Here is a 23,516-nt window from a genome sequence, read left to right on the forward strand (position 1 = left end):
TAATATTTCCGATTCTGACAATATTTCCGTTTCCGGCAATATTTCCGATTCTGGCAATATTTCCATTTCCGATAATATTTTCCGATACGTACCATGTTTCCGTTTTCGGCAACATCTACGACTTGGATAATATTTATATTTCCGATACGATCCATATTTCCGTTTCCGGCAATATCATCGTTTCCGGAGTATTCATTTCTTGCCTGTGACGATCTTAGCTCCCACTGAAACCAAGATCCGTTGGTTCCGAATATTCATAGATGGAGTATTTAATGCCATTAAATACTTGATCCGTTTACGTACTATTTGTGTGACCCTACGGGTTCAGTCAAGAGTAAGCTGTGGATTAATATCATTAATTCCACTTGAACTGAAGCGGCCTCTAGCTAGGCATTCAGCTCACTTGATCTCACTGAATTATTAACTTGTTAATTAATACTGAACCGCATTTATTAGACTTAACATAGAATGCATACTTGGACCAAGGGCATTATTTCCTTCACTACTTATTTTCGGCTAAGTGGGCAAGAGTTATGGCTGATTTTTCTGCTTAAAAATCCTAGCTTTGAATACTTGAAAACTCGTATATAAATAATGACCCTAGGCCCTTATTTATAGAGGTATGGAAAAGGAATTGTAATCCTACTAGGATGTGGATTTGTTAATTAGAACTTTATTAGGACTCTAAATAACAAAGCAAATCTAATAAGATTAGGATTATAATCTTCGCACGAATCCTAATAGAATTAGGATTTCCCGCACACGCATCGTACAAGCCGTGCACCTGCGCAGGCCTTGCGGCCCACGACAAGCGCACAGCCCATGTGCGGTGCTGCGTGCGCGCGCGCCCTTGGCTGGGCCTGGCCTTGCGCTGGGCCTGGTCGAGGCGTGCGTTGCTGCATGCGGCTCGCTGGGCGATGGCCTGGCTTCGTGCTGGGCCTTCGTCTAGCGGGCCTCGTCCGATGCTAATTCGTACGATACGCTTCCGATTAAATTCCCGATTCCGGAATTCATTTTCGATACGAACAACATTTAATATTTCCGATTCCGGAATTAATTTCCGTTTCGAACAAATATTTAATATTTCCGTTTCCGGATTTATTTTCCGATTCCGATAATATTTCCGATTCCGGCAATATTTCCATTTTCGATAATATTTTCCGATACGTACCATGTTTCCGTTTCCGGCAACATCTACGACTTGGATAATATTTATATTTCCGATACGATCCATATTTCCGTTTCCGGCAATATCATCGTTTCCGGAGTATTCATTTCTTGCCTGTGACGATCTCAGCTCCCACTGAAACCAAGATCCGTCGATTTCGAATATCCATAGATGGAGTATTTAATGCCATTAAATACTTGATCCGTTTACGTACTATTTGTGTGACCCTACGGGTTCAGTCAAGAGTAAGCTGTGGATTAATATCATTAATTCCACTTGAACTGAAGCGGCCTCTAGCTAGGCATTCAGCTCACTTGATCTCACTGAATTATTAACTTGTTAATTAATACTGAACCGCATTTATTAGACTTAACATTGAATGCATACTTGGACCAAGGGCATTATTTCCTTCAAATCCAAACAGTTTAATTTAAATCCTAAGCTAGCCCAATTCATTTAATTCCTAAGCGCAACTCAAATATCCTAAGCCTAGCCCATCAAGGGATTAGGGAGCCTATAAATAGACTCCCCCATCATTAAATGAACCCCTAAAATTTCATAAAGCCCCTTTTTGATTTCTTGCACCTCACTCCTCTCCTCTCTTTGCTCGGCACACCGCACGCACGCACACAGCCCCGTGCTCATGCTGCTGCGCCATCGTGCTGCTCGGCCTCACGCCCAGCGCCCACTCCCTCTCGCTCTCTCCTTGCGCACGCCAGCGCCCACTCCCTCTCTTCCTCTCTCCCTCGCGCACAGCGCGCCCCTGCTTCGCTCACCTTCCCTCGCGCACAGCGCCCACACTCTCGCCTTCTCTCGCTCTCTCCCCGCGCACAGCGCGCGCCCCTGCTGCCCTCGTCCCCTCGTCGCAGCGCGCCCCTGTTTCTCTTCGCCCTTGCTGTGCGCACACACACGGTCGTGTGTGTGTGTGTTGTTCGTTCGTTGTTCAATTCTTTTCGCCCAATCACATTATATTCGTGGTTGTTCCGTGCTATAGGCCGGATTGGTATAATTCTCTTCTTCCTTGCCTATTCTATTTAAATTCCGTATTTTCAATTATTATATTAATATTGTTTTGAGTAATTAAAATGCTGGGAACCAGTTATGAATACCGTTGTTTGAGGATTTGTGTGTTGTGATTCATTAGGTTTGTTTTAATTATCAAAGGATGAATTTTCAGATTTGTTTATTGAATAAAGCATTGATTTTTATGATAATAAACTAGTGTTATTGGGATTTTCAAGTTAGGGTTTTAACCTAGACCTAATGAGTCAATTGATTAGCATAATTAGGTGATGATTTTAATTATGATAATCAATTATATTTTCAGATTTGAATAAAGGTTTAAAGTGTCGATTTTTATTGGTTTTAAAGGCGGAAAAAGTATGTTTTCGTACTAGGGATTGATTTTGCAAATTGAGACGATTTTATTATTGAAAACTGATTGAATTCTAAAGTCTAAAGGAGGTTTTAATTTTTATAAAGTTGCTGGAAATTTAATGAACATGGAAATAATTTAAGTTTCATTATTTTGATGATAGGAGGTGATTTCTAGTTGAGTGCTCGTTATTGCAAAGTGGCCCCTACGCTTAGGTATTCAAGGTACATACAAGTCTAGGGCGACCATACCTTTTGTCAATGACATTACATGATTGTTGATGATGTGAATTACATTATGTGGAATCATGTTTATTTAGGTGAACGAGCATGTGATTTGTGATGTTGGATTTATTGGATTAATTGTTGAACAAGCATGTTGAAATTATTATAAGTATGGATTTCATTGTCAATCATGTTGTTCAATATTTATGCATGTATGGTTTATTTCACATGCAAGGGATGGATTATTTATTTGTATGCTATTGTACGGGATGTCTAGCATACTTTGAGCCATTTATTTGTCCCTCGTTGTACTATTTATTTTACCACATGTGAAGGGTTAGCTCACGTAAGCCACCGCACATGTAGGGTTCAGTTGGGAATATTATGTATGAAATGAATTAGGATTTGTCGTGCAAGGGCACAACCCTCATGTTAATGTGCATGATGTGGAGTCTCACTTTGGTGAGGAGGAACATGGTAGTAATATCACAAGTGTCTTGCTTGGTTGATCACAAGTCTTAAATCATTAAAATAAGATTGTTTTGGTTGCTGTTTATTAATGGTATGTATGCATGTTGTCGAGTCTTGAGTTCGCCTGTATTAAAATATTAATAAACGTAAAGTGCAACCGGAACAAGCTTCAAAACTCTTGGAACGTATATACCTTGAGTATGAACAATGGGGGGAGTCTTGCCGGAAAGCTTGTACTCCTACTAATGATACAAGACGTTGTTTCATTTATATTATGCGCAGGAATTCCGTCGGTATGGCCCGACACTCGGTATGGCCCGATTTTATTATTATTATATTTGGTGTATGGTTGGCTCCCATCACCTTTTCCCTTTGTGGATTATTCTTTTGGCCCGTTCGAAGCTTATTCTAATTAAATTGTGAGTCAAGAGTCGAGTCAAGAGTCGAGTCTTGTGTCTCAGGATTGTTTGTTAAGTATTATATGACTTTTGCATGTTGATTAGTACTTAGTGAGTGATGCATGTTTTAGTTTCATTTACTCTATGCTTGTAAGTACTCAGCTTTTGCTGACTACGTGCTTTGTGTGTTTCTGGTCATGGCCTTTGCCTTAATGACCCTATGATGATCCATCATTTGCACTTGTATTGTTGGGGAGTAGAATAATATAGCAGGTTGGTAGATCAAGTACGATCGAAATCATGTGGCTTGTGATGATTGAGAGAGTTGCATGCTTTCGTTCTTTGAAACTATTTTATTTAATACTTTAATTATGTTTGAAATGTTTGAATTATTTATATTTTGGGTTTTGGGCCATTATGGTTCCAAATTGTAGGAGGCCTCGATATTTATTATTTTTGTTTTCAAAAGTTAGTTGACATTTAATTCCGCTGCGTAATTCTGGTAATGGCCTTAACCGTTATCACGGTGGCGGTAATGCTTTAGTAATTCCTTTATTTTAAAGTTGGAAAATGGTTTTATAAAAGCAAGGAATTAATAGGGTGTTACAAAGTGGTATCAGAGCTCTAGTTTGAGAGCTGCTTTGCATTAACTAATAGTGCAAAGTGGTAAATCCTTAAACTACGATTGCGGAACTTTAGGATTTTCGAAAATTATTTTCCTAAAGTCAAAACGTATTATTTTGAGTACTCAATATTTTAAAGGTCAAATATCAATTATTTTGGGTCGTTTGAAATGAGTTGAAAAGTTGGGTTATTATTTAATTTAATTAAAATATCCGAAATATTTTTCTTATTTATTTATTTATTTCACTCGAAAATTTTGAACTAAATTCGAAAAAAAAAATCTTATAATTTTCGGATTTTCTTAAAATATCCTAATTATTTATTTTATTTAATTATTTATTTATTTATTATTTTTCGAATATCTTTTTTTTCGAATTTATATTCTAATGTTTCGGATTTCTTTTATTTTTTTAAGTATCCGAAATTTATTTATTTATTTATTTAATTAATCAATAATTCTTATTAATTTTCGATTTTAATCTAAATAATTTCAACAAAGTTAGGAGTTATTTCTTAATTAATTTCGAAAATTAATATTATTTTCAAGTGAGAAATGGGTAAACTAAGAAGGGCATATTAGTCTAAGAATGCATATTATATGACAATGTGATTATTAAGTGCCATGTATATGTTCTAACCATGTTTTATCTTGCTTTATGTGATTAATTGCATCATATTTCATGTTGAGCATATATTTGTGCATTGAAATTGTATGGCTCCACGAACTATTTATTGTATCCTTTGGGGTTGGAATTTCTATGGAAACGCGTTAGTAAGACTTTTGAGTTGTGAATTTTCAGGAATTAAGGATGCTACCTTCTAAGTTCACCAGTCTAGGATACTTAGAGAAGATGGATAATGAGACTCCTCGCACATATGTTCAGAAGATCGTGTTTGCTTGTGACTATTTGGCTTCGACCAAGAATATGCCCCACCTTAGGCACAAAGATATGATGGCTAGTATGATTATACATTGTTTACCCCATAAGAACCCTTACATAGACCTCAAGAATAGGTTCAGTGACATGCATTATGGTGATGGTACCCCTATTTGGTACAAATATGGGACTAGTGATGGTAGGTGGAAGTATGATTCTAAGGTTCTTGCTACTATCCTAGAGGTTGCGGAAAATAGCTATGAGGATGGAAAGTATAATGCGGGTTTTGGTATGGGCTATGGAGGAATAGAAAGTGATGGTGAGGATGGCATGATCCATGATGAGCAAGCTAGTGATGTTGAGGAGGATAGTGATGATGATGTGGTAGAGATTGAAAATCCTAACCCTATAGTTCCTGAACCAACCATTGAGATATCCAGTGGATTTGAAGATGAGCTTGAAGAGAATAATGTGGTTGATAGTGAGCCACAGCAAAATGATGAGGCTATGGATGAAGACTCAGATCCGGAAGAAGACTTGGATGATCCTAATGATCAAGACTTTACTCCAGAGCAATACAAGGAAAGAAATGATCGTCGTGATGACGTTAGTCTTTAGAGAAATGTAATCCTTAGTTTTATTTTTCGTTGATTAATAAAGTGTCAAAGCTACTATTTATGGTTTTAGTTTTATTATACTTGGAGAATAAATGTTATGGCATTAGTGGATGTAAGACTTATTCATTGGAGTTTTATTAAAAGAATAGAATTTCCTTTTTTCGTTATCCTTTAAGTTTAATTGTCAATCCTAAGTATTGTGGGTATCGCAAAGGGATTATTTGTTATTTCTTCAATGAAATTTTATGTGCAAGGTGGTTTAGTAGCAACCATCTAAATTTACTTGCATCGAATAGTGGGGTGAGAAGGCCCAAAAGTGGCGCCAACTCTTCCCCTAGGTTGCGCTTAAATGTGTTCTTGTTGTGAGTAGGTTCGTTGTCGAACTAGTACCTTAGTGATGTCATGTCCAACCAATATTAAAGTTAGCCTTTTTATTTATTCAGGAGAAGGGATATGGCTAGCCAAGAGATTTTTGAAGTGGTTAGACAACTAGCTGAGGTAGTTCGTGACCTAGCTCAAACCAGAGAAAACCCAATGCATGACCCGGATGGGGAAATGTTTAAGAAAATAGCTCAAAGCAAGCCTCCACTCTATAGTGGAGAGATTGAACCCAGTGTGCTAGAGAACTGGTTGAGAGAGTTTGATAAACTCATTGTAGCTGTGAATTGCCCCGAAAACCTTAGGGTGAATAGTGTTGTGTACTACCTGAGAGGTGAAGCTGATTTATGGTGGCAACGATGTGAAAATACCCTTAGAGCCACACCTAAATTTGGATGGGAAGCATTCAAAACTGTACTAAAGAACAAGTTTTACCCACCCTACCTGAAGAAGCAAAAGGCGCAGGAGTTCATTGAACTCAAAATGGGAGGTCTGTCTGTGATGGAATACTATTCTAAGTTTATAGAGTTGTCTAGGTTTGCACCTGAAGTGGTGGAAATGGAAGAGCTCAGGGCTCAAAGATTTAAGAATGGTTTGACTATGGACTTACAGCTGTTGTTGTCTGGAGAGACCTTTACCTCATTAGACACCCTGTACGGAAAAGCTGCTCACCTGTATGGGTTACAGCAAAGGAAGAATGGTAGTGCTGGAAAGAGAAAGGATGGTGGAAGCTCGAATCAAGGAAATAACCATCAGAATCAGGGGAATTTTAAGAAGCACAAAGGAAATGGGAATTTCCAGTTTAGGGCTAACAATGGTGGTAATCGCAACAACCAAGGTGGTGGAAATCAGTCTGAAAGGAATGGAGTACGGACCTACGAATGTAGGCGCTGTAACATGAATCACCCTGGAAAAGATTGTGATGGGAATTTGGTGACTTGTAGATTCTGTCAGAAGTTAGGCCATAGGGAGTATGAATGCTATTCTAAGAATGAAAAACCTAATCAAGGTAACCACCAAGGCAATAACCGGAATAATCAGAACCGGAATGGGGGAAATGGAGGTGGAAATAAAAGGAACTACCAAAGTGGTAACAATGGCAATAGCAATGGCAATCACCAGAACCATGGAAAGCCTGTAGGGAACCAACAGCAAAATGGGAATCGAAACAACAATGGGAACACCAATGGAGGTGGCTATAACAAAGGAGTTGCCCAAGGAAAGTTGAGTGTGATATCTAGGCAAGAAGCGGAGACTTCCTCTGACGTCATAGCGTGTAGTTTTTCTATTAATTCCGTTTCAATTAAAGTTCTATTTGATTCTGGTGCGACTTATTCTTTTATATCAGTAGATGCTCTGGGGAAATCAGGGTTGAAAGAGCCTGAATCAATTGAAGTACCTATAGTCATACCTACTGGTAGTATAGTGAAGTGTACCAAAATCCATAGAGATGTGCCTATGACCATAGCCAAGACCGTTTTCTTATCTAACCTAATCGAATTCGAGCTAGGAGAGCTAGACGTAATTCTAGGAATGGATTGGTTGGCCAAGTTCAAAGCCAAAATAGATTGTGAGAAGCAGAAGGTTCACTTGAGGTCTAGCGTAGGCAAAGTAGTGTCATATCGTCGTTTTGGTAAACCTAAGAACATAGGAATCATCACGGCAATGGAACTCGTGAAGCTAGTCAGTAAAGGGAACCCAGCCTTCTTATGTAATGTGAGGAACTTAGAGCATGTGATCAAGGATCAGCCTGAGGATATTGCAGTAGTCAATGAATTCCTTGATGTATTTCCAGAAGAGATCCCGGGGATGCCTCCCAATCGACCTATTGACTTTACCATAGATTTAGTGCCTGGAACCGCCCCTATTTCAAAAGCACCTTATCGAATGGCTCCACCAGAAATGAATGAATTAAAACTCCAACTAGAGGATCTATTGGAGAAAGGTTATATTAGGCCAAGTGCATCGCCTTGGGGAGCACCAGTGTTGTTTGTGAAGAAAAAGAATGGAAGTATGAGGCTCTGTATAGACTACAGGGAGCTCAATAAGGTCACAATCAAGAAAAAATATCCATTACCTAGGATAGAAGACCTATTTGACCAACTAAAAGGAGCAGGAATCTTTTCAAAGATCGATTTGCGTTTGGGTTATCATCAATTGAGAATCGCTGACTATGACATACCAAAGACTGCATTCAGAACTAGATACGGACATTATGAGTTCACTGTTATGCCTTTTTGGTTAACCAATGCCCCTGCAATATTTATGGACTTAATGAACCGTGTATTCCATGCTTATTTGGACAAGTTTGTAGTGGTTTTCATAGATGACATCCTAGTGTATTCAAAGAGTGAAGAAGATCACGCGGAACACTTGAGATCGGTGTTGAGTACCTTGAGAGATAACCAGTTGTATGCCAAGTTCTCAAAGTGTGAGTTTTGGTTGGAAAGAGTTGCATTTATGGGACATTTTGTGTCAAAAGAAGGAGTGGCAGTTGACCGTGCTAAGATCAAAGCTGTTAGTGAATGGCCTACACCCAAGAGTGTGACTGACATTCGTAGTTTTCTGGGATTAGCTGGCTACTATAGACGATTTGTGCAAGACTTCTCTAGGATAGCCAAGCCCATGACTACCTTGATGAAGAAGGAACCCAAGTTTGAATGGAGTGACCAGTGTGAGGAAGCATTCCAAGCCTTAAAGACGCGATTGACAACCGCGCCAGTGTTAACCTTACCAGATGAAAGTGGTGCGTACGATGTGTATAGTGATGCCTCTAAGAATGGTTTAGGGTGTGTATTTATGCAAAACGGGAAGGTTATTGCGTATGCGTCAAGGCAATTGAAGTCATATGAATCCAATTACCCTACCCATGATTTAGAGCTAGCGGCTATAGTATTCGCATTGAAAATATGGAAACACTATCTATATGGTGAGAAGTGTAGGATATTTACGGATCACAAAAGTTTAAAATACATCTTCACACAGAAGGATTTGAATATGCGCCAACGAAGGTGGTTGGAGTTAATTAAGGACTATGATTTGGATAACCAGTACCATGAGGGAAAAGCCAATGTAGTTGCGGATGCCTTGAGTAGGAAATCAAGTCATAATGTTAATGCGTTAGTAGTTGCTAAGGAGCTGTGTAAGGACATGCAGCGTTTGAACCTTGAAATAGTAAGTGGTGAAAGCCTTGTAAGAATAATGAATGCCTTAACCATCCAACCGTCAATATTTTATGAGATTAGAGAGAATCAAGCTGGTGATGTAAAGTTGGAGCGAATCAAGGAAAATATTTCGCAAGGTAAGGAGTTAGATTTCCGAATCCATGATGATGGAAGTTTGAGGTACAAAGGCAGGTGGTGCGTGCCTCAAAAGTGTGGAGAACTGGAAGAGAGATTGATGAAAGAAGGGCATAATACGCCATATTCTGTGCACCGAGGGGGTGACAAGTTGTATAAGGACTTGAAAAAGGTCTATTGGTGGCCAAGGATGAAGAACGAAGTGGCTGAATTTGTGGCTAGATGTTTGACTTGTCAGAAGGTTAAAATTGAGCATAGGAGACCTCAAGGGAAGGTCCAACCTTTAGAGATTCCAAGCTGGAAATGGGACTGTATTTCTATGGACTTTGTCACTTGTTTACCTAAGTGAAAGACTGGGAATGATACAATTTGGATTGTGGTAGATAGGTTGACCAAGTCAGCAGTGTTTATACCAATGAAGGAAACCTGGAAAATGGAACAACTAGCTAAAGCCTACATTAAGAATGTTGTGAGGTTACATGGAGTTCCTAAGGATATCGTATCAGATAGGGATTCAAGGTTTCTTTCGAATTTCTGGAAAAGTGTGCAGAAGAGCTTTGGTACGACATTGAAAATGAGTACAGCCTTCCACCCAGCCACGGATGGACAAACTGAAAGGACTATCCAAACCCTGGAGGACATGCTTCGGGCATGCGTTATTGATTTCCAAGGAAGTTGGGAAGATAGCCTAGATCTGATTGAGTTTTCCTATAACAATAGCTATCATGCTAGCATTGGAATGGCACCATTTGAGGCTTTGTATGGACGAAAGTGTAGAAGTCCACTTTGTTGGAACGATATTAGTGAAACCGTAGTGTTGGGACCTCAAATGATAGAGGACACCATGAACCAAATCAGAACCATCCAATCAAAGATTCAAGCGGAGCAGGATCGCCAAAAGAGTTATGCAGACTTGAAACGTAGGGATGAAGAGTTCAACATAGGTGATAAAGTGTTGCTCAAAGTGTCACCAATGGAAGGTGTCATGAGATTTGGAAAGAAAGGGAAGTTAAGCCCTAAGTACATAGGCCCATATGAGATCTTAGAAAGAATCGGAAAGGTAGCTTATAGACTAGCCTTGCCTATGGACTTGCATAGAGTGCATAATGTGTTCCACATATCTCAGTTAAGGAAATATATCCCGGATAAATCGCATGTGTTGCAACCGGAGACCATAGAATTAGACCAAAGTCTAACCTTTGAGGAAAGACCTGTCAAAATCCTTGATAGCAAAGTGCGTAGTACGCGTACTAAAGATGTGAAAATTGTCAAAGTGTTGTGGTCTAATCAAGAATCTGAGGAAGCCACTTGGGAAGCGGAGGACGAAATAAGAAAGAAATATCCCGAGCTTTTTCCCGAGGTTAGTTGAGTTATGGGGTCGTAACTCGTGTCTTTTAAGGGGGGTAGAGTGCGGTAGAATTTTGCGCTTTTTACCTTGTTTTCCCCTATTTTATGCTCAATTTAGTGCTTTCCATTGAATTTGCACTTATTATTGTCCTGTTTAATCATGTGAAGAGTACAACAACTTAAATTTTTTGTAAATGAACGTATTGAAAGTCTCAGAAAGTCTCAAGTTTTGAATTGAATTTTGATTTCCGAACCCAAGTTTCGGGACGAAACTTCTTTTAAGGAGGGTAGACTGTAATACCTTGTATTTTTATAATATTTATAAATATATTTTATTATATTTATAAAGCATTTTACGATTTATTATCGTTTAAATAATATTTAAACGCATTGCATTTAATGTATTTTAATTAATTAGAATATTTATTAGTTTAATTAATTACGAAACGAATTTAATTCTTGAGTCGGAAAATTAAATGAGTTGCAAATGATTTTTAAAGCTTCGGGTTTTAAATAAAAAGTCCAAATCGTTTTATTAATCGAGCCCAATCCAAACAGTTTAATTTAAATCCTAAGCTAGCCCAATTCATTTAATTCCTAAGCCCAACTCAAATATCCTAAGCCTAGCCCATCAAGGGATTAGGGAGCCTATAAATAGACTCCCCCATCATTAAATGAACCCCTAAATTTCATAAAGCCCCTTTTTGATTTCTTGCACCTCACTCCTCTCCTCTCTTTGCTCGGCACACCGCACGCACGCACACAGCCCCGTGCTCGTGCTGCTGCGCCCTCGTGCTGCTCGGCCTCACGCCCAGCGCCCACTATCTCTCGCTCTCTCCTCGCGCACGCCAGCGCCCACTCCCTCTCTTCCTCTCTCCCTCGCGCACAGCGCGCCCCTGCTTCGCTCACCTTCTCTCGCGCACAGCGCCCACACTCTCGCCTTCTCTCGCTCTCTCCTCGCGCACAGCGCGCGCCCCTGCTGCCCTCGTCCCCTCGTCGCAGCGCGCCCCTGTTGCTCGTCGCCCTTGCTGCGCGCACACACACGGTCGTGTTTGTGTGTTGTTCGTTCGTTGTTCAATTCTTTTCGCCCAATCACAATATATTCGTGGTTGTTCCGTGCTATAGGCCGGATTGGTATAATTCTCTTCTTCCTTGCCTATTCTATTTAAATTCCGTATTTTAAATTATTATATTAATATTGTTTTGAGTAATTAAAATGCTAGGAACCGGTTATGAATACCGTGGTTTGAGGATTTGTGTGTTGTGATTCATTAGGTTTGTTTTAATTATCAAAGGATGAATTTTCAGATTTGTTTATTGAATAAAGCATTGATTTTTATGATAATAAACTAGTGTTATTGGGATTTTCAAGTTAGGGTTTTAACCTAGACCTAATGAGTCAATTGATTAGCATAATTAGGTGATGATTTTAATTATGATAATCAATTATATTTTCAGATTTGAATAAAGGTTTAAAGTGCCGATTTTTATTGATTTTAAAGGCGGAAAAAGTATGTTTTCGTACTAGGGATTGATTTTGCAAATTGAGACGATTTTATTATTGAAAAACGATTGAATTCTAAAGTCTAAAGGAGGTTTTAATTTTTATAAGTTGCTGGAAATTTAATGAACATGGAAATAATTTAAGTTTCATTATTTTGATGATAGGAGGTGATTTCTAGTTGAGTGCTCGTTATTGCAAAGTGGCCCCTACGCTTAGGTATTCTAGGTACGTACAAGTCTAGGGCGACCACACCTTTTGTCAATGACATTACATGATTGTTGATGATGTGAATTACATTATGTGGAATCATGTTTATTTAGGTGAACGAGCATGTGATTTGTAATGTTGGATTTATTGGATTAATTGTTGAACAAGCATGTTGAAATTATTATGAGTATGGATTTCATTGTCAATCATGTTGTTCAATATTTATGCATGTATGGTTTATTTCACATGCAAGGGATGGATTATTTATTTGTATGCTATTGTACGGGATGTCTAGCATACTTTGAGCCATTTATTTGTCCCTCGTTGTACTATTTATTTTACCACATGTGAAGGGTTAGCTCACGTAAGCCACCGCACATGTAGGGTTCAGTTGGGAATATTATGTATGAAATGAATTAGGATTTGTCGTGCAAGGGCACAACCCTCATGTTAATGTGCATGATGTGGAGTCTCACTTTGGTGAGGAGGAACATGGTAGTAATATCACAAGTGTCTTGCTTGGTTGATCACAAGTCTTAAATCATTAAAATAAGATTATTTTGGTTGTTGTTTATTAATGGTATGTATGCATGTTGTCGAGTCTTGAGTTCGCCTGTATTAAAATATTAATAAACGTAAAGTGCAACCGGAACAAGCTTCAAAACTCTTGGAACGTATATACCTTGAGTATGAACAATGGGGGGAGTCTTGCCGGAAAGCTTGTACTCCTACTAATGATACAAGACGTTGTTTCATTTATATTATGCGCAGGAATTCCGTCGGTATGGCCCGACACTCGGTATGGCCCGATTTTATTATTATTATATTTGGTGTATAGTTGGCTCCCATCACCTTTTCCCTTTGTGGATTATTCTTTTGGCCCGTTCGAAGCTTATTCTAATTAAATTGTGAGTCAATAGTCGAGTCAAGAGTCGAGTCTTGTGTCTCAGGATTGTTTGTTAAGTATTATATGGCTTTTGCATGTTGATTAGTACTTAGTGAGTGATGCATGTTTTAGTTTCATTTACTCTATGCTTGTAAGTACTCAGCTTTTGCTGACTACGTGCTTTGTGTGTTTCTGGTCATGGCCTTTGCCTTAATGACCCTATGATGATCCATCATTTGCACTTGCATTGTTGGGGAGTAGAATAATATAGCAGGTTGGTAGATCAAGTACGATCGAAATCATGTGGCTTGGGATGATTGAGAGAGTTGCATGCTTTCGTTCTTTGAAACTATTTTATTTAATACTTTAATTATGTTTGAAATGTTTGAATTATTTATATTTTGGGTTTTGGGCCATTATGGTTCCAAATTGTAGGAGGCCTCGATATTTATTATTTATGTTTTCAAAAGTTAGTTGACATTTAATTCCGCTGCGTAATTCTGGTAATAGCCTTAAGCGTTATCACGGTGGCGGTAATGCTTTAGTAATTCCTTTATTTTAAAGTTGGAAAATGGTTTTATAAAAGCAAGGAATTGTTAGGGTGTTACAGGGAGTGCCCAACATTAGCCCACGCGGTGTAGTCCTTTCTAGTTCAATTGTGACGACGATGGGACATGCGTTATGCTACATTACTACCCTGGATTGATTTTAATGCACAAATATTACTAAACAGATGTCAAAATGTTGATTTAGGTTAATTCAAGGTGCTTAGCAATAAACCGGTTTGTCCAAGTACTATCTTATTTAGACATGAGCAATATAACAGATTAAAGTGAACAAATTTATATAGTGACAAAAGCTGTAAAATACAGATTCAGGTTACAGTATAGCGTAAGCTACACTGCAGTTCTCAGAAACACCTACCACTTGACTTTACTAGCTTTCCTTTTGGCTTTAAAACTTTCCGGTGACTGACTGACTGCGGGACGGGATTCTTCCAGAGTTTTTGTATATTTTAGGCTTAGGAATTGGGTTGGGATTTCAGCAGCACTTCAGGAGTATTCGAACTGATTCAGGTGATCGTGCATGCAGGGACTGCTTAACAGAGTGTTAAATGCGGCAGACACACAAATACGAGACAGAGAAAAGCTTCAGTCAATACTCAAGCTTAGGGTTTAGGGTTAGGAATGTGTGTTATTTTTCGGATTTCAGAGGCCCTATTCATAGTAAAATAGGCCAGAATAAGATAAAAATTTTAAGAAATGTGAGTTTTTAGACTGAGATCTGTGCAGCGCTAGAAATTTCCAGCGCTTGGATCAGGAGCGCTGTTAATTTCTAGCGCTTCATATTCTCAGTGCCAGATTTGTTTTGATGACAACTGGATTAACTCTATCTTTGCGTGATTGTGTGAGAAACAAATTGCAGAGTCAGAATATAATGACGCTTTTGATTTGTGCGCTAGAAAATTGTGGCGCTTACATTGCCAGCGTTAGAATTTTCTAGCGCTGGTGTTTTACTTCACTTTTCCAGTCTTATCGGTTTTTACCCGAATCTCATCACGGTTTCTACCCTTTAGAATATGAGTTGGGATGCAACTCTTATCCTTTATCCAATGATAAATCGTAATGCACCTTAAACACTCGGATATTTTATCTTGCACAGTTGCCATTATGGGCAGTGTTTAGGCATATCAGTTAATATAAATATTAGTTTCTAAAAATGGAAATACAGTTTGCGGGATCATCGGTCAGTCTAGAATCGTTCGCGGCATATTTAGGCAAGCTTAGTCAATCGGTGTTTAGTTTTATCATTGAACACACCGTATCAGGCCTAGGGACAAATGTAGGCGTCTACAGGTGGCAACGGAAGAGCTTAGGGCTCAAAGATTCGATAGTGGACTAACTATGAATTTGCAGTTGATGCTAGTTGGAGAGACCTTTACCTCTTTAGACACCTTTCGGAAAAGCTTCCCATTTGTATGGACTGCAGCAGAGGACGAATGGAATTGGTGAGAAAAGAAAAGATGTTGGGAATCAAAATCAGGGAGGTAACCAACATAATCAGGGAAGAACAAGGGGAATAACAACTTTTAGTTCAAGGGAAACAATGGTGGAAGTCGCAACAACAATTTCCACAACAATAATGGTAATAGGAACCAGAATGGGGGAAATGGAACAAGGACTTATGATTGCAGACGCTGCAATCATAATCACCCCGGAAAGGATTGTGATGGTAATCTAGTGGTTTGTAGTGTCTGTGAGAAGTTAGGGCATAGGGAATTTGAGTGCTTTATTAAGAATGGAAAGCCTAACCAGAACAACTCTTAGAATAACCGCCGGAACAACTAGAACCGGAATGGAGCGAATGCTGGTAATAATGGTGGAAACCAGAGAGGTTACCAAAGTGGGTAACAACTACAGTAATGGCCAGAACAATGGAAAGTCTGGGAGAAACTATCAACAGAATGGGAACTGAAACACCAATGGAAATGCCAATGGAGGTGGCTATAACAAAGGAGTTGTCCAAGAAAGCTGAATGTGATCACCATGCAAGAAGCAGAAACTTCGTTTGACGTCATCGCCGGTACTTTTTTTTATTAACTCCATTTTAGTTAAAGAACTATTTGATTTTGGTGAAACTTATTCGTTTATATTGATGGGTCACTAGTAGAAAAAACCCCTGTTGCAGCCCCCTTGTTGCAGCGTACATGTATTAATACGCTTCAACAACCAATCGGTCAACGCGGGTCAAACCCTTTAAAGGGTTGTTGCAGCGTACAATTTAATTGTTCCCTGCAAAAAAGTTTATTGCAGCGTACATTTTAAAAGCCCCCTGCAATAGCCCGTTTTTGTTGCAGCGTACAATTTAAAGCCCCCTGCAATAACCAGGGAAACACAATTATTCTCTAGCTAATTCATAACAAATTAAGCCGCGTCTCAAAATTTTAATTCTGGCGCTCAACTCCCTTCTTTTTCCCTTACCTTTCCCTGCGTCGTCCCCTCAAAAAATAAAAAACCTAAACCGCATCCCAAAGTTTCAGTTCTCGTTGCTCGCATCCTGTTCTCCGTCAACCTTCTCGCCGCGGCTAGTTCTCTTCGTTGTCCCATCTCTTTTAGGTTTGTTCAATTCGTTTATCTGATTTTTGTTTTAAGAATTAGGGTTTGTTCAATTCGTTTTTAGGGTTCTGTGCTTTTGTTCAATTCGTTTTTAGGGTTTGTTCAATTCGTTTGTTCAATTCGGTTTTAGGGTTCAATTTGTTTGTTCGATCAATTCATTTGTAGGGTTTGTTCAATTCGTTTTAGGGTTGTTCTCGAAGATGGATATGCCGAAGACATTAGATGCGACTGGGGCAGCTGGTGAGAAGCGGACATTGGAGGTGGATGCTGTGATTGGAGCTGATGGGGCCAATTCTAGGGTTGCTAAGTTTATTTCTGCTGGGGATTATGAGTATCTATTGCCTTTCAGGTTAGTAGATTTATTATGGGGATTATAAGTCATATATTCCATTGTGAAAATGTCCAATTTCAGTAGGAATATAATACACTAGTAGAAAATACTCAAGTGCTTTGAGCCAAGTGCTTGGGTTTTAGAAATAACTGCTTTTAGCATTTGGTTTTGTTCTTCTTTTGCTTCTTTGTTGTTTGGGTTGTAAGCAGACCTGTGTTGGTTCTGCAGTTGTTGTTAGTTTATCTGAATTTATGAGAAAGGTAAGAATTTCTTCAATTGAGTATGTGGTGATAGTTTTTTGCGTTTTCTGTTTTTGTTGAGGTTCAGTGAATCAGTGATTGTCTAATGTACTTGAATTGCTTGTAATATGTGATTTCTTTATGTAAATTATTCCTTCTTAATGCATATGCTTATGACTTGCTGGTTATATTTGCGGGTTTCCGAGCTTGTTATGAGGTTTTAACTAGAAAGAAAAAGGTGTGTGTTTTTTTTTACTGAGTTAGTCTCTGTTGCAGTTGGGAAACAGATCATGTCGAGGCTGACCATTTAAAGGGTAGTAGAAACAGAGATTCAACATCAGTCTTTTCATTTACTCCGTAACTTTTTATGCAATTAGATCTCTTAGGGTCAAGAGCTTGAGATCGATATACTCATATTGAGTCACATTGTAACTTGATGCATTTGTTGGAAGAATAATGGTTGACATCAAGTGATTTTAATTTAAAAGTTTTAAAACTAACACTGGTTGCCTGAGGTTAGTTAGTTTAGCATCAACTGACATATTCAATTATGAAAATATTTTTATTTGTATGCAATATCCTGAAATCTTAGATGTAAACGTATCTGCCGTGTCCTTGTTATAACTTTGGGATTCACTGAGGTTGAAAATCATCTCAATTTAAATCATAAATGTAGATGAAATAAGCTGTTGTTTTTGGTTTTTGGTATAAGAAGATTTTGTTTTTGGTTCTTGGTATATGATTTAAAATCCATGTCATGGTAATTGTGTACAGGAAAATAATATATTTGAACCTCGTGCAACGAATCTTCAAGACCTTTTTAAATTTTTAGCATGATACTTCAGACACGGGGTTCACTCTATGTTTTATTTCATTTTTTAATTGAAAACCTTGTGCTGTAGGAGCTCTAATCTGTACGCAGTCAGCTTGTTGCAGAGCAGTCTTGGTGTTTTAAGCTTGAGGTATGTAATACCAGACCTGTTTTGATTTATTGTACTTTTTTCCGCTTGAGTTGACATCTTTGCAGCTTTGTATGTTCTGAAATATTTTCCCGCACGTTCGTCTTGGATATATGGATATATTTAAACCATGTTTGGATAGATACCCATCTCTTGTCGATGGCTGAGGCTAACTTAAAAACATGGGAAATAGCTTTGGGCATCTGATTTAAATAAATATTAGTGTAAAAGCTTTGGGCATCTGATTTCTAATCCATGTACTTATGTAACTGGCGTTTCATTTTTTTGCTCCCAAGTAATTGATGCGTGCATAATTTCTCATCTATTTGCTCCCAAGTAATTGACGCGTGCATAATGCCTTGACGGAGGGGAGGGGGTCTGATTTCTTCAACCATCAGAAATCTGTTTCTGACAACCTTGCAGCTTTGGCATAGATTGCTTATTCAGGCAAAGATTGTGGTATGTATTTTACTCTGAACTTTCAAATGCTGAATTTTTCAATCCCATCATTCCTTTTCTGGGTTTTCTAAGACATCTCTTCTTGCTAGGTATGAGTATGCCTAGTGCAAAAAGTTGGCAAATTGCTGAATTTTATAGCAACAAAGTATTGCTTGGAAACTCTTTTTGAATGATATAAAATTAATGCAAGTATCTAAAGAGTCAGATATGCTTACAGTCAACAAACAACTATTTTTGGATGAATTTAGAAAGAATTATTTTGTCAGTTCGTTTTTGGCCCTCTGATGTTCTTCAGAAGATGGTTTGCCATCACGCATACTGTTGTAATTTAAAATTTTGCGGCTTTGTACTGTACAAAAGTACTTGATATGGATTTTCTGATTGTTCGGATTGTTCATTGTTCTTAATTACTCAGGTTCTGGTTGAGTACAGAAATAAGGATCTTAATCACGTGGAGTGGGCCAAGGCTTTGAAGGAGCTCTACTTACCAGGTTTGAGGGATTATGTTAAGAGTTTCTATCCACTTGGACCACTGTGGAGTTTCTGTAGCAAAGCTATTGTCTCTGCTGCGCCTAAATCCCCTGCACCAGCTGCTCCTGCAACACCCCCACCACCTCCTGCTCCTTTCTTCTCAGATCTAAACCTTCCTCTTCAAAACCAAAGGTTGGGATGTCTATCGTTTTTCCCCTCAAAATCCTTCTATTATTCGGTTAATTTTTTCGTGACCATACTTTTTTCATTCCTAGTCCCGAGAAAGGTCACTGATGACATGAAGGCAAAGAATCGTGCTGACCGCAGTGGTGTTGTCCCTGTTTGTGTATGAGATGAAATTTTCTTTTCCATAGCTGATTAGTTTCCCTTTTGCACTTCTTATTTAGCGAATGGAAGAACTTGAAAGTGAAACGAGAAGAATGAGGAAAGATCTAGACAAAGAAAAGGTACAAGGGGAAACTTATTTTTATCTCCTTTTCTTTCTCTTCCTATTTTCTCCTGCTGTAAGAAGAATTTGTTGATTGTAGTCTAAAGCAGGGCTAAGCAATTCTGTGTAAATGAGTAATTGTCCAAGACAGAAAGTAACCTTTTTATGGTTTGCTTGTTGCAGCCAGAAGGCATCTATAGCTGAACTGAAAACATAGCTAGATGAAGAGCGTGACCAAAGAAGAGAAGAGCGAGAAAAGGCTGCTGCAGATCTGAAAGCTTCAATACAAAGGGTTCAGTCCGAGGCTGAAGAAGAATTAAAACGAGCATCAGATGCTGCTTCGAGGTGAGAAAGAGAACAACAAGAAGTTATCAGTAAACTTCAGGTACCAACCATTACTTTATTATAACCTCTATTTCATCTGTAGATTCAATGTAGGTGATGAATTTGTTTTATTTTTATTATCTGGAATCAGAAACATCGATATAGAGTATAAGACTATATGGATTTCTATACCATTTATGGTATTAATGTGCTATTGTTTTCACGGTTTTCACCCCATTTTGGATTGCTGCATTGATATAGAGTATTAGCAAGTTTGTTGGATTACGCGGTATTAATAGCAAACCAAATTAAGGGTCAAGTGTCTAGCTAGAGTAAGATAACAAGTCCTGACATCCCACCTATGTTGTCACTGACTAGTAATCTGTCATCAGTTTGCCTCTTTTGTTGATGGAAGTAGAGTTTTGGCTTGTAGTTCATGAGAAGTAAAAAGGGGAAGAGAAGAGCATTGAATTTAACGAGATAAATGAAGTTATGTTGCTCAATCACGAGACCCACTAATGAATCCATGTGTTTAAATCACCGGGCGATGTGGTTTAGTGTACTGCTCGCTTATCGACATTTTGGATTCTATATGTGATGTGACTAATTTCAAAATTGTTTTGCCTACTTAGAAGTAGGGGAGAATGAGTCTTAGAAACATAAAACTAAGTTCATTAGTTGAGAGTTGGGAGAGAAAACGACCATTTTAGTCAAACGAGGTTTAAATGTGCATAACATGACCAAAGTATGTGATAATGAGTATTGGCAACCTAATACTAAGTATATCAAACATATGAATGGTTTAAAATACCTATTTTGGTTAATTAGTTGAGAATTGGGAGCGAAAACGACTATTTAAGTCAAAATATGACATATAACGATCAAACGAGACTAAAATAACATTTTCGGTCCTAACTTTGAACTAAAGAACCTAAGGACCCATTTCAAACTTAATACATGATTAATATTCTTAGTTTTAAGTTTTCAATACTCATTCCAATCTATTTATGCACATTTAAGGCTCATTGGGTCATTATAGGTCATATTTAGGCTAAAATGACATTTTTGCTCCTAACTTTGAACTAACGAACCTAAGAACTCATTTCAAACTTACCACATGATTCATATGATTAGTTTTAACTTTCCAAGGCTCAATCCAATCTATTTATGCACATTTGAGACTTGTTTGGCCATTATATGTCATATTTAGGCTAAAATGACATTTTCGCTCCCAACTTTGAACTAAAAAACCTAAGAACTCATTTCAAACTTACTACATGATTTATATGATTAGTTTTAACTTTCCAAGACACAATCCAATTTATTTATACACATTTGAGACTTGTTTGGCCATTATAGGTCATATTTAGGCTAAAATGACATTTTCGCTCCCAACTTTGAACTAATGAACCTAAAAACTCATTTCAAACTTACTATATGATTTATATGATTAGTTTTAACTTTCCAAGACTCAATCCAATCTATTTATACACATTTGAGACTTGGTTGGCCATTATAGGTCATATTTAGGCTAAAATGACATTTTCGCTCCCAACTTTGAACTAACGAACCTAAGGACTCACTTCCAACTTATTATATGATTAATATGATTAGTTTTATGTTTCCATGATTCAATCCAATCGATTTATGCACATTTGAGACTTGTTTGGTCGTTATAGGTCATATTTAGGCTAAAATGAGGCATTTTCGCTCCCAACTTTGAACTAACGAACCTAAAAACTCATTTCAAACTTACTACATGATTCATATGATTAGTGTTAACTTTCCAAGACTCAATCCAATCTATTTATGCACATTTGAGACTTGTTTGGCCGTTATAGGTGATATTTAGGCTAAAATGACATTTTCGCTCACAACTTTGAACTAACGAACTTAAGAACTCATTTCAAACTTATTAAATGATTCATATGATTAGTTTTAACTTTCCAAGAATCATTCCAATCTATTTATGCACATTTGAGCCTTTTTTTTGCCATTATAGGTCATATTTAGGATAAAATGACATTTTCGCTCCCAACTTTGAATTAACGAACCTAAGAACTCATTTGAAAATTATTACAAGATTTATATGATTAGTTTTAGCTTTCCAAGACTCAATCCAACCTAAGGACTCACTTCCAACTTATTACATGATTAATATGATTAGTTTTAAGTTTCCAAGATTCAATCCAATCGGTTTATGCACATTTGAGACTTGTTTGGTTGTATTGGTCATATTTAGGCTAAAATGAGACATTTTCGCCCCCAACTTTGAACTAAGGAACCTAAAGACTCGTTTTAAACCCTTTAAATGATTAATATGCTTAGTTTTAAGTTTCCAAGACTCCTTCCAATCTATTTACGCACATTTAAGGTTCATTGGGTCATGATAGGTCATATTTAGACTAAAATAACATTTTCGTTCCCCACTTTGAACTAAAGAATCTAAGGACTCATTTCAAACTTATTACATGATTAATATGCTTAGTTTTAAAGTTTTCAATACTCGTTACAAAATAATTATGCACATTTAAGGCTCATTGGGTCGTTATAGGTCATATTTAGACTAAAATGACATTTAATCTAATGCTCCCATCAAAATTTTGTTTTTGAAGGTCTATACTCCGAGGAATGCGCCTTATGGTAGTGAGGAAATTGATGTGGTTCGTGAGCAATGGGATAAGTTTTTTACCTGCAAGTATTTATTATTGGCCTGAGCGCGTTTGATCGAGTTGGCTTAGATGTTATAGAACAATCTTTTATATTAAAATGTATGCGTACGTTGAAATTGGAACACATATATTTAAATGTACTACATGCACTTTGTTTTGGGATATATAATATACAAAACACCAGTTATTGTTTTTATAATTGTTATACAGGTTGCGATATTATTATTGTTGTGACAGGTTTCTATATTTAGTGCTAGGCAATCATCCCTAAATAAGATTAAAATTTTCCCGCCAAAAGTGTTTTGTTGCAGCGTACATATATATATGTACGCTGCAACAAGGGTGTAAATTTTGGCAAAATTTTAGACTTGTTGCAGCGTACAAATAGATGTACCCTGCAACAGGTGGGGTCTTTTGTAGCGTACACGAATTTGTACGCTGCAACAAGTCAAGATTTTGGCGAAAATTTTGGCACTTGTTGCAGCGTACATGTATATGTACGCTGCAAAAAAGTACTTTTCGCAGCGAACATTGTACGCTGCAACAAGTCCAGACTTGTTGCAGGCCCCCCAGTTGCAGCATACGATGTACGCTGCAACAGGGGTCTAAAAGCCCGCTGCAGTAAGGGTTTTTTCTACTACTGGGTATTTTGGAAAAATTAGACTTGAAAGAACCTGGAGCAATTGAGGTACCCATAGTTATACCAACGGGTAGGATAGTAAAGTATACCAAGATCCATAGAGATGTGCCTTTGACCACAGCCAAAATTGTATTCTTATCTAGCCTAATTGAGTTCGAATTAGGGGAACTAGACGTGATCTTAGGTATGGATTGGTTGTCCTTGTTCAAAGCCAAGATCGATTGTGAGAAACAGAAGATTCATTTGAGGTCTAGCTTAAGAAAAGTAGTATCCTAACGTTGTTTTGGAAAGCCTATAAGTGTAGGAATCATCACGGCAATGGAACTCGTGAAGCTAGTCAGTAAAGGAAACCCTGTTTTCTTGTGCATTCTAAGAAACCTTGAACATGTGACTAGGGATTAACTTGAGGACATTGCAGTAGTGAATGAATTTCTGGATGTGTTTCCGGAAGAGATCCCGGGAATGCCGCCCAATCGACCTA

General features: G+C 37.9%; 1 long non-coding RNA gene across 2 annotated transcripts; it reads left to right on the plus strand.

The window, feature by feature from the left end:
• Positions 1 to 16,477: 16,477 nt before the first annotated feature.
• On the plus strand, positions 16,478 to 22,594 carry LOC110803372 (uncharacterized). 2 transcript variants are annotated; one of them, XR_008921113.1, is made up of 8 exons: positions 16,478 to 16,492; positions 16,658 to 16,841; positions 17,965 to 18,024; positions 18,359 to 18,480; positions 18,896 to 19,143; positions 19,359 to 19,418; positions 19,583 to 19,784; positions 22,339 to 22,594. It is a non-coding gene; the product is annotated as an uncharacterized lncRNA (long non-coding RNA). The 2 variants fall into 2 exon arrangements; XR_008921112.1 differs by lacking the exons at positions 16,478 to 16,492; positions 16,658 to 16,841; positions 17,965 to 18,024 and having other exon boundaries at positions 18,337 to 18,480.
• The last annotated feature ends 922 nt before the right edge of the window (positions 22,595 to 23,516 follow it).

This window comes from Spinacia oleracea, chromosome 5, assembly GCF_020520425.1.
Source record: "Spinacia oleracea cultivar Varoflay chromosome 5, BTI_SOV_V1, whole genome shotgun sequence".
Classification (NCBI taxonomy): Eukaryota; Viridiplantae; Streptophyta; class Magnoliopsida; order Caryophyllales; family Amaranthaceae; genus Spinacia; species Spinacia oleracea.